This window comes from Leucopleurus acutus (assembly GCF_964270905.1).
Source record: "Leucopleurus acutus genome assembly, chromosome: 4".
NCBI classification, from domain to species: domain Eukaryota; kingdom Metazoa; phylum Chordata; class Mammalia; order Artiodactyla; family Delphinidae; genus Leucopleurus; species Leucopleurus acutus.
The window spans coordinates 77,468,213-77,481,612 of record NC_139146.1 but is presented as its reverse complement, the minus strand read 5'-3'; positions in this window follow the sequence as shown (position 1 = coordinate 77,481,612).

The window sequence follows — 13,400 nt, the reverse complement described above, 5'->3', positions numbered from 1 at the left end:
GCTTTGATGGATGATCAGCCATGATGAATTAGAATTATGTCATTATTAGAAAATGTCCCATGATCACTTTTCCAAGTGTATATCAATTATAGAGTCTTTGAATTTAGATATAAGTAGCCAGGAAAACATCTTCCTGTCTCTGCCCTTTATGTAGTACCTTTTGCAGTTAACTCTTTCGTTGCTTTGTCCCTAATGGCTGTGATTTTATCGTATCAACCTAAATAATAGCCTGGGCTTCCTCTAAAGACATTCCTTTTGACAGTCTTCTTAGTCATACTGCTGGATTCCTCCAGCACTTCCTAATAGAGAGCAACCAAGTGAGACCGAAATGGAGAGAACATTTCATTCCAGATTCAAACAATTCTCACTCACACAAGTTGACATTTTGAGTCTCATTATATTGTTTCAAGAACAAGTCATGCACTTACTATACACTGTCGTATAATATTTCACCAATACGCTTCCAGTCTGTATGATACAATAAAATTCCTTGGTATTCTACCTGGCAATATTTCCTCTACTTACAAGTAAGGCAATAAATGAACCACTCACTGAAATATGCTCCTTAGGGAGACAGCAAAGCACAATGGTGCTTATGGCAGTTGAGCCCTAGGGAAAAGTAAATGAGCTTTAGAATCAAAGAGAATTCCCTGGTGGTCTAGTGGTTAAGACTCCGCGCTTCCACTGCAGGGTGCACGGGTTCGATCCTTGCTTGGGAACTAAGATCCCACATGCTGTGCAGCCAAAAAAAGAAAAAGAGAATCAAAGAGAATTGTGACAAGTTGGATGCTTTTTATGGCTTCTCCTTTGCAAGTTCTCAAAGCACATTTGTTCTATTTTACTTTTCACATTTTTGATATCTGAAAATTAGTATACATATATATATGAATGCCCAGTATGGCTGAGAAATTAGATTCAGCCCATTGGAGTTAATGGTAAGAAAAGAACTGTTTTTCTTGCAGAACTCAGTATTAATATATACAATAATTTAAAGTTTTTTCAAACTAGGCAGTATGCACACTGTTTTCCTTTGGTAAAGAGGAATGGAATGCAAATTATTGGTCTCTTTTCAGTGCCTAGAGAAAATTATAGAAGAAACAAACAAAAAAAGTTACATTAAATGTGGAAATTTACATAGGAAAGAACAGGCTTTTTATCTGTTTTGATAGAACTTTATTTAACAATATTAGAAGTCTTATTTTTATAATAAGAAAACGTAGAAACTATAAGATAGAACATGTGTAGAAATACTGTGTTTTATCACAATCACAGAGGATAGCTTAATCACCTCAATGCTGTATTCACTCTGTTCAAAAACAAAAAAGAAGTCTCATTTGGAGAAATCATATCTTACTTTTTTATTACTATTTTCAAATTTTTATTTTGGAATCAAAATAAAGTTTGATCCTATACTCATGTGGAATTCTCAGTCACATTCTGTAGGCAACTACCCAGCTTCATAATTGCTGAGTAATAAACAGAAGAGAAGAGAACTTCCTTAATATTTTCAGTTAGTGAAATTCACTGGAAGGAATATTCAATTAAAGATGGACAGGACTATATTCTAGCTACAGATCTTTTATGAAACTATTTATTTTCCTTGCAAAAAAACAAGGTGAAGAAATATATAAATGCTCTAAAAAGTGTAAAATGCAACCCAAACATAAAACATCTCAATGACAGAGCTCATTTTAGTCCTTCTGGATTTTTCTAACTTTGACACTATTCATCAGAATGGTTTCAGCGTTTATATTCAATAACAAGAGCAAAGAAAATTAGATGACAGGTGAAATTCAAAAGGAGATCCATCCATGCCACATGACTCTTATCTCACTGTGAAAACACTATTACATTAGCTGGTGTGGCAGACAGACTCCAGGGCAGCTGCCTGTGATCTTTGTTTCCTAGTATACACATCCTTGTATAACCTTTACTCCCTGCTCATGGGTGGGGCCTGTCACTCCTTCCTAGCCAACAGAACATGGCAAAGGTGATGAGATGCTACTTCTACGATTGTGTTACTATCTACAAGGCTCTGTCTTGCTAACAGACTCTCTCAAAAGACTCTACTTGTAGGCTTGATGAAGTAAGGAGCCATGTTGGAAAAGACACATGGCAAGGAACTGTGGGTGGCCTCTATGAATTGTGAGCAACTTCTAGGAGCTGAGCACAGCCTCCAACAGACAGCTAGCAAGAAGCCAGGTCTTGTGGTATATAGTCACAAGAAAATGAATTCTGTCAACAGCCTTTGTGAGCTTAGAAATGGATTCTTCCTCATCTCAGATAGGAGTGCAGTCTGGTCACATCTTTTTTTTTAAATTTTTTTTTTTTTTACATCTTTATTGAAGTATAATAGCTTTACAATGGTGTGTTAGTTTCTGTTTTATAACAAAGTGAATCAGTTATACATATACATATGTTCCCATATCTCTTCCCTCTTGAGTCTCCCTCCCTCCCACCCTCCCTATCCCACCCCTCTAGGTGGTCACAAAGCACCAAGCTGATCTCCCTGTGCTATGCGGCTGCTTCCCACTAGCTATCTATTTTACGTTTGGTAGTGTATATGTGTCCATGCCACCCTCTCGCTTTGTCACAGCTTACCCTTCCCCTTCCCCACATCCTCAAGTCCATTCTCTAGTAGGTCTGTGTCTTTATTCCTGTCTTACCCCTAGGTTCTTCATGACATTTTTTTTTCTTAAATTCCATATATATTTCTAAGAGACTGAGCAGACATCTCAGCTACTCTGTCACTAGATTCCCAACTCCCAACCCACAGAAAATGTGAAATAATAAAATGTGTGCTGTTTTAAGCTGCTAAGCTTATTATATTTGTTATTCAGTAACAGAAAACTAATATAGTTGGTAAAGGATTCATTATTAACCTCACCTAGCTAGTGACAACTATCAAGCCAGGAGGTTAAATGATCTTTTGATAAGTCACAGCCTGATATTGGTCATCATTCTCTCTGAAATACTGATCGTAAATTTAATACTCCCACATTTGCACTGAATCAGCTGGCTGTACCCTAAAATTTGGAAATCTAAATCAAAAGATTATTTGCCGTTAACAATTATCTACATGTTTCTTCTCGCTCTAACTGTAAGAAATATCAAACAATACTGGGTCCAAAGATATATAAATGAGCAAAAATGTGTTTGTAAACTATGTCTAGTTCTTTCATTAAAACTGTCTGATTCATCACCAAGAAGGCCTAGAATATCAGATGCTTTTTGTAGCTAAAACAATAAGAATTTGTGCAGACATGGTATAAGCAGAGCATATTTATTAAGTGCCACTCAATATGTCTACTTTCTAATATCAAAAGGCACCAACTATTTTGTTTCCATTTTCCCATTCTGTTCTTCTTTTGTTCCCCATTCTCTTCTATTATTTCCTCAACATTGGAGTCTCTTAATTTCTGATTTAAACGTTCCAAAGTGCAGAATGCAATAATCAATTATCTAACACCAATGGTTACTCTCCTTGCCCAGTGGGCTCTAAGTACTAAAAGGAAATCTGTTAGGTCTTCTCCCCTTATATGAGGATTCTATGAGATTAAATTCTTAGCTCTAGTGTTAAATGTATTAGCAACCATCCAAAACTAGGTGAGCTAATTCTCTGCTTTTCCCAACAGAGAGACACCAAAGAGGACTTTGGATCACTCCATTTGAATGTTTCTATTTAAGTATAAGTGACATAGTGAGCACAAAAATACCCTTTTCTCTAAAAGACCTCCACCTACCAAGACATGCAGTGCTTTCCTGGGCCACTTCCCCCTACTCTAGTGGGAACTCAAACTATTTTTATATCAGAGTAAGTGCTGGAAATTGTTCAGCTACTATTTTCTAGTGTTTTTTTTCCCCCACCACCTTTGTGTAGTTTCATCTCATAGATGTCCAACTAAGTACACAGCCAGAGACTAGAGCATCGTCACTTCCCTGCAAATCTGCAGGTCTCTTTCTGCCCTACATATTCTAGCCACCCTGCCTTCTTGTCACTCTGATTTCTATGTTCTCAATTCAGGGTGACTGCTAGGCTCTGTTTAGGATCTTGCCCCCTCTTCACCTCTCTCTGTAGCAGTCTGGAAACTGCTTTTGGATATGAAGGTGAAGCAATCATAGATTAACCTCATTTTTTACCCCTTTTGTGTAGATCATTGCCTATTGCCTAATGTTGAAAAACAGTTGTTTCATATATTAGTCCAGTTTTCTGGTTGTATCAAAGGAGTTTGATCTCAAATAGCAAAGGAGTTTGCTATTCTAATGGCAATTAATCTTTTCTTGGCCAATACCAGGAGTCCTCATATCTTTTTCACTCTATCCTTCACAAAATGAAGGATACCATGTGTGACTTGGCATTATCATAGACAGCACCTGTACCACACAATTGAACCCCAAAGAAATGATAAGCTGGAGAGAGAAGTTTTCGCTCTGGGGAGAGTAATTTGGAGGCTCAATGGACAAGAGCAGACATCCTGGGTTTATATCCTGGTGTGCTACCTATTAGCTATGTGACCTTTTGCAAATCATTAAGTGTTCTCTGCCCCAATTTTCCCATATGTCAAACGTGGACAGCAATAATACCTCTCATATGAGTGTTGTGAAGATTCAATTATTTGATACATGCAAAGTGCTTGAAGAGTGCCTAGCATATGTTAATTATTACATATTATTTATAATTATAATAATTATTATTACTATTATAGCTTGAGGAAATGAGAAAAACGGTGTTGAGAAAAATGGGTGATATGGGTGATATGACTATTTGGTTGGAGAGTAAAAGACAATACTCCTCAATACATGTGAACTATGTATTACCAAGGATGGGTTATATTACCAAGGATGGGTTCTGTGGTCCTACACTAAGGCTGAAGTTCAAAAAAGTGTCCTGAAAGTATGTGCAGTTACAACTAGAGAAGACAAAAATTTCTTGATAGATATAGAATTAAACACAAAGTCAGAAAATTTTGTGAAATGTTCTTCTCTGATGGCCTTTAAAATTAGGCGGATCCAGGATCCTTTGAATACAAGGGTAAAGTTCTAAATTGTCCTGATAGCAGAGGGTGTTTATTCACCCATGTGTTTGTTTCTTCATTCACCCATGTGTTTGTTTCTTCATTCAATAAAGGGTGATTAACATCTATTATGGCTTTTGTTTGAGGTCTTATCTGATACAAAGATAAAGCATGGGCTTCCCAACCTTGACAAGCTCAGAATGAAGAGGTAAAGGACGATATAAAAACACATCATTTCAAGGCAAATAAATGTCTAGAGTGTAATGAAAGAACCAAAAATAATTGCCTAAGAGTACTTGTAGCCTTAATTTAAGGTTAAAAGATACTGTATTGACAGTTTATTTTAAAAACATCAACTCATATTATTTTCCTACAGAAATCTCAAATAATTAATTTTTTTTAAATGGAAAGGATGTTTTGATTCAATGATAGTGAATGACTAACCATTATATGCCAATAAATATATTTAATAATCAGTTAAAATTTAATCTTCAAATATTCAAAGATTAAAATTAAAGCAAAGATAAACAATGTTTCTCCTCACTTTGGCCTCCCTTTGTAGCTCTCTAAACTCTATGATTTCAAAAAATGAATGATAACTAATTCTAGATACCCCCATGAAGATAATCTTCAGAAAATCCATCTTATTTCATTTGACCTCATGAGGGACTGAAGATAGGTATGTCAAGTGTAATAGAGAATAAGAAATAAAAAAGATAGCTACCAAGTGGTGATAGATGTGCAATTCTGTGAATACTTTAAAAATCACTTAATTGTACACTTTAAAAGCATGAACTTGGGAGATTGGTTCAGGATGTCGGAATAGAAGGATGTGCGCTCACTCCCGCTTGCAAGAGCACCAGAATCACAACTAACTGCTGAACAATCATTGAAAGAAAGACACTGGAACTCACCAAAAAGATACCCCACATCCAAAGACAAAGGAGAACCTGCAATGAGACGGTAGGAGGGGTGCAATCACAATAAAATCAAATCACATAATGGCTGGGTGGGTGACTCACAAACTGGAGAACACTTATCCAGAGAAGTCCATCCACTAGAGTGAAGGTTCTCAGCCCCATGTCAGGCTTCCCAACCTGGGGGTCTGGCAACAGGAGGAGGAATTCCTAGAGAATCAGACTTTGAAGGCTAGCGGGATTTGATTGCAGGACTCGGGGAAACAGAGACTCCACTCTTGGAGGGCACACACAAAGTACTGTGCACATCAGGACCCAGGGGAAGGAGCAGTGACCCCATAGGAGACTGAACCAGACCTACCTGCTAGTGTTGGAGGGTCTCCTACAGAGGCAGGGGGTGGCTGTGGCTCACCATGGGGACAAGGACACTGGCAGCAGAAGTTCTGGGCAGTACTCCTTGGTGTGAGCCCTCCCAGAGTCCGCCATTAGCCCCACCAAAGAGCCAGGTAGGCTCCAAGGCTAGGTCGCCTCAGGCCAAACAAACAACATGGAGGGAACCCAGCCCCACACACCAGCAGACAAGCAGGTTAAAGTTTTACTGAGCTCTGCCCACCAGAGCAACACACAGCTCTACCCACCACAAGTCCCTCCCATCACAAGCCTCTTAGATAGCCTTATCCACCAGAGGGCAGACAGCAAAAGCAAGAAGAAATACAATTCGGCAGCCTGTGGAAGGAAAACCACCTTCACAGAAAGACAGACAAAATGAAAAGGAAGAGGACTTTGTACCAGATGAAGGAACAAGATAAAACGCCAGAAAAACAACTAAATGAAGTGGAGATAAGCAACCTTCCAGAAAAAGAATTCAGAATAATGATAGTGAAGTTGATCCAGGACTTTGGAAAAAGAATGGAGGCAAAGATCAAGAAGATACAAGAAATGTTTAACAAAGACCTAGAAGAATCAAACAAACAGAGATGAACAACACAATAACTGAAATGGAAAAGATACACTAGAAGGAAGCAATAGCAGAATAACTGAGGCAGAAGAACAGGTAAGTGACCTGGAAGACAAAATGGTGGAATTCACTGCCATGGAATGGAATAAAGAAAAAAGAATGAAAAGAAATGAAGACAACCTAAGAGACCTCTGGAACAATACTAAACTCAACAACATTCATATTATAGGGGTCCCAGAAGGAGAAGAGAGAGAGAAAGGATCCGAGAAAATATTTGAAGAGATTATAGTCAAAAACTTCCCTAACATGGGAAAGGAAATAGCCACACAAGTCCAGGAAATGGAGAGTATCCCAGGCAGGATAAACCCAAGGAGAAACATGCCGAGACACACAGTAATCAAATTGACAAAAATTAAAGACAAAGAAAAATTATTGAAAGCAACTAGGGAAAAACAACAAATAACACACAAGGGAACTCCCATGAGGTTAACAGCTGATTTCTCAGCAGAAGCTCTGCAAGCCAGAAGGAAGTGGAACGATATATTTAAAGTAATGAAAGGGAATAACCTAAAACCAAGATTACTCTACCCAGCAAGGATCTCATTCTGATTGGACGGAGAAATCAAAAGCTTTACAGACAAGCAAAAGTTAAGAGAATACAGCACCACCAAACCAGCACTACAACAAAGGCTAAAGGAGCTTCTCTAAGTGGGAAACACAAGAGAAAAAAAGGACCTACAAAAACAAACCAATAACAATTAAGAAAATGATAACAGGAACATACATATCGATAATTACCATAAACATGAATGGATTACATGTTCCAACCAAAAGACACAGGCTCGCTGAATGTATACAAAAACAAGACCCATATATATGCTGTATACAAGAGACCCACTTCAGACCTAGGGATACATACAGACTGAAAATGAGGGGATGGAAAAAGATATTCCATGCAAATGGAAATCAAAAGAAAGCTGGAGTAGCAATACTCATATCAGATAAAATAGACTTTCATATAAAGAATGTTACAAGAGACAAGGAAGAACACTATGTAATGATCAAGAGATCAATCCACGAAGAAGATATAACAGTTATAAATATATATGCACCCAACATAGGAGCACCTCAATACATAAGGCAAATGCTAACAGCTATAAAACAGGAAATCGACAGTAACACAATAATAGTGGGGGACTTTAACACCTCACTTACACCAATGGACAGATCATCCAGACAGAAAATTAATAAGAAAACACAAACTTTAAATGACACAATAGACCAGATAGATTTAATTGATATTACAGGACATTCCATCCAAAAACAGCAGATTACACTTTCTTCTACAGTGCTCAGGGAACATTCTCCAGGATAGATCACATCTTGAGTCAGAAATCAAGCCTTGGTAAATTTAAGAAAATTGAAATCATATCAAGCATCTTTTCCTACCACAATGTTATGAAATTAGAAATTAATTATAGGGGAAAAATGTAAGAAACAGAAACAAATGGAGGCTAAAGAATACGTTACTAAATAAGCAACAGATCACTGAAGAAATCAAAGAGGAAATCAAAAAATACCTAGAGACAAATTACAACAAAAACACAATGATCCAAAACATATGGGATGCAGCAAAAGCAGTTCTAAGAGAGAAGTTTATAGCAATACAAGCCTACCTCAAAAAACAAGAAAAATCTCAAATAAACAATCTAACCTTCCACCTAAAGGAACTAGAGAAAGAAGAACAAACAAAACCTAAAGTTAGTAGAAGGAAAGAAATCGTAAAGATCAGAGCAGAAATAAATGAAGTAGAAACAAAGAAAGCAACAGCAAAGATCAATAAAACTAAAGCTGGTTCTTTGAGAAGATAAACAAAATTGATAAACCTTTAGCCAGACTCATCAAGAAAAAGTGGGAGAGGATGCAATTAATAAAATTAGAAATTATAAAAGAGAAGTTACAATGGACACCGTAGAAATACAAAGCATCATAAGAGACTACAACAAGCAATTCTACGCCAATATAATGGACAACCTGGAAAAAATGGGCAAGTTCTTAGAAAGGTATAACCTTCCAAGACTGAACCAGGAAGAAATAGAAAATATGAACAGACCAATCACAAGTAATGAAATTGAAACTGTGATTAAAAATCTTCCAACAAAGAAAAGCCCAGGACCAGATGGCTTCACAGGTGAATTCTATCAAACATTTACAGAAGAGCTAACACCCACCTTTCTCAAATTCTTCCAAAAAATTGCAGAGGAAGGAACACTCCCAAACTCATTCTATGAGGCCACCGTCACCCTGATACCAAAATCAGACAGAGAGACTACAAAAAAAGAAAATTACAGACCAATATCACTGATGAATATATATGCAAAAATCCTCAACAAAATACGAGCAAACAGAATCCAACAACACATTAAAAGGATCATATATCATGATCAAGTGGGATTTATCCCAGGGATGCAAGGATTCTTCAATATATGCACATCAATCAATGTGATACACGATATTAACAAATTGAAGAATAAAATCCATACGATCATCTCAATACATGAAGAAAAAGCTTTTGACAAAATTCAACACCCATGTATGATAAAAACTCTCCAGAAAGTAGGCATAGAGGGAACCTACCTCAACATAATAAAGGCCATATATGACAAACCTACAGCAAATATCATTCTCAATGGTGAAAAACTGAAAACATTTCCTCTAAGATCATGAATAAGACAAAGTTGCCCACTCTCACCACTATTATTCAACATAGTTTTGGAAGTTTTAGCCACAGCGATCAGAGAAGAAAAAGAAATAAAAAGAATCCAAATCGGAAAAGAAGAAGTAAAACTGTCTCTGTTTACAGATGACATCATACTATACATAGAGGGTCCTAAAGCTGCCACCAGGAAACTACCAGAGATAATCAATGAATTTGGTAAAGTTGCAGGATACAAAATTAATGCACAGAAATCTCTTGCATTCCTATACACTAATGATGAAAAGTCTGAAAGAGAAATTAAGGAAACACTCCCATTTACCATTGCAACAAAAAGAATAAAATACCTAGGAATACACCTACCTAGGGAGACAAAAGATCTGTATGCAGAAAACTATAAGACACTGATGAAAGAAATTAAAGATGATACCAATAGATGGAGAGATATACCATGTTCTTGGACTGGAAGAATAAATATTGTGAAAATGACTATACTATCCAAAGCAATCTACAGATTCAATGCAATCCCTATCAAATTACCAGTGGCATTTTTTACAGAGCTAGAACAAAAAATCTTAAAATTTGTCTGGAGATAAAAAAGACCCCAGATAGCCAAAGCAGTCTTGAGGGAAAAAAACGGAGCTGGAGGAATCAGACTCCCTGACTTCAGACTATACTACAAAGCTACAGTAATCAAGACAATATGGTACTGGCAGAAAAACAGAAATATAGATCAATGGAACAAGATAGAAAGCCCAGAGATAAACCCACGCACCTATGGTCAACTAATCTATGACAAAGGAGACAAGGATATACAATGGAGAAAAGACAGTCTCTTCAATAAGTGGTGCTGGGAAAACTGGACAGGTACATGTAAAATAATGAAATTAGAACACTCCTTAACCCCATTCACAAAAAACTCAAAATGGATTTGAGACCTAAATGTAAGACTGGACACTAAAAAACTCTTAGAGGAAAACATAGGAAGAACACTCTTTGTCATAAATCACAGCAAGATGTTTTTTGATCCGCCTCCTAGAGTAATGGAAATAAAAACCAAAATAAGCAAATTTGACCTAAGGAAACTTAAAGCTTTTTTCAAAGCAAAGGAAACTACAAACAAGATGAAAAGACAACCCTCAGAATGGGAGAAAATATTTGCAAACAAATCAACAGACAAAGGATTAATCTCCAAAATACATAAACAGCTCATGCAGCTCAATAACAAAAAAACAACCAAATCCAAAAATGGGCAGAAGACCTAAATAGATATTTCTCCAAAGAAGACATACAGATGGCCAAGAAGCACATGAAAAGCTGCTCAACATCACTAATTATTAGAGAAATGCAAATCAAAACTACAATGAGATATTACCTCACACCAGTCAGAATGGGAATCATCAGAGTTGGAGAGGGTGTGGAGAAAAGGGAACCCTCTTGCACTGTAGGTGGGAACGTAAATTGATACAGCCACTATGGAGAACAGTATGGAGGTTCCTTAAAAAACTAAAAATAGAATTACCATATGACCCAGCAATCCCACTACTGGACATATACCCACAGAAAACCATAATTCAAAAAGACACGTGCACCCCAATGTTCACTGCAGCAGTATTTACAATAGTCAGGTCATGGAAGCAACCTAAATGCCCATCAACAGATGAATGGATAAAGATGTGGTACACATATACAATGGAATATTACCCAGCCATAAAAAGGAATGAAATTGGGTCATTTGTAGGGATGTGGATAGATCTAGAGACTGTCATACAGAGTGAAGTCAGAAAGAGAAAAACAAACATCATATATTAACGCATATACATGGAACCTAGAAAAAATGGTACAGATGAACTGATTTGCAGGGCAGAAACTGAGACACAGAAGTAGAGAACAAACATATGGACACCAAGGGGGGAAAGTGGAGGTGGTGGTGGTGGTGGTGGTGATGTGATGAATTGGGGATTGGGATTGACATATATACACTGATATGTATAAAATAGATAACTAATAAGAACCTGCTGTATAAAAAATAAAATAAAATTCAAAAATTCACAAAAAAGATAGCTACCATTTTAAAATATTATTATGTGCCAGGAACTGTTCTAGGTACTTGAGATCATTGCCTGCATTTAACTTTCAGTCTTCATCTGAAGTAGCTACTATTACTTTCCATTCTTAGGTATAAGGAAACTGAGTCTCAAGGATGGTAAGTAAATATACGTTATGTGGTTCATAAGTGGTGGAGCTGGGATTTGAAACCAGAGCCATGTGTCTCTAAATCCCTAGCTCTTAACCATAGTATGTGTTGACTTCAGACCTTAATGGCAAATTTGGTCCAAATTGCTGCAGTAAGTAATAAGAAATGTGGCCCTTAAAGGGACTCCTTCCTGTCCCCAAGGTATTAAGGTATAGGTATAATGGAGTGGTTTAAAACAACAATTATTTAGGAGTTTCATTTACATATCCCATAAAAATTAGTTTCTTTCACTCTATTTCCCCCCATCATTTTCCTCCACCAAGAAGATTTAGCATTCTTGTAGAGGAAGAAAAAAAATCAAGTTACTTCAATAGACAAGATTGATGGGAACTTGGAAAAAAATAATGATTGAAATTCTCAGCTGCTCTCCAGGGTGATTAAATCCTAATTGAGGAAAGGGCCTTGTGTGAAACCTGCAGGCTACAGTAAGATGGTTCTGTGGCCTCCGAAGAAGATACAGTTGCATGTACTGCATTCAGCAATTGCTTTAGGCAGTTCCATATTGAGTGGTTACAGTTCTATAATAGGAAGGGCTGACATTATAATGATTTCTACTCTCCCTAATTATTCTGTGATGTTTGTTGATGTGCATAAGTGATGATATTGAAGCACCATTTAAGAGGGCACAGAGGACCTCTCATTTAAGTGGATGGAACTCAATTTTAGGTGGAGTGCCATTCTACTCCCCTCTTACAATGTATTGTATATCCACCCTTTGAGCTTAAAACCCTCAGGTTGTTATCATTACTTATCAATAGAAAATGACTATTCAGGTGAAGGAATGACAAAGTTCTATTAATATTTAAGCAATAATTTATTTGGATTCCCTCCAGAGACAAAATCTTGGAAAAAAATGTTCACAGGTTTTCAGAGAAAGTACTTCCTCATTTTGCAGGTTAGGAAAATGAAGTTTGAGGATTTTAAATGCCTTGTCAAAGACAACATAGGATATAAAGAGCAAAACTGTGTGTTTTGTTTTGTTATTGCATTGTGCTTTTGATTTTTAAGAGAGTATTCTTCATTCTCGAGTCAAATTCACTTAGGAACTTTTCCATGTAGTGAGTAACTAACTCATCTAATGGATCTTTTTGGATACCAACCATATGACAGTGGTACAAAAACCAAATGCCATTCCTGGGAGCTTATAATTGAGTGGTGAAGAAAAACACTGAACAGACAATTGTAACTAAGATTTGGGAAACTGATTTCATTCTTATATGCAATATGGACAGAAATTGAGAGAGAAGCATATCATTATCTTTTATCAGATGCTTTTTGAGTTTGGAAAAGCGGAAAGAAAAGGAGAAAAATCATTGGTGGACAATCTGAGGAAACACTGCAAATCAAAAGTTTCATTAAATGATCAACTCGTGTCCTAAAGAGTCTGACTCCATTTTTGATGTTTGGCTTCTGACAGCTTTCAGGACCCACCCCTCCTTTATCCCTTCTTGCCCTGTGCAAGGAAGTCTGGTGTTCCTCCCTGTGGCACCCAGAGGTAAGATCAAACCATGCAAACCCTCATCCACATGTGAGAATG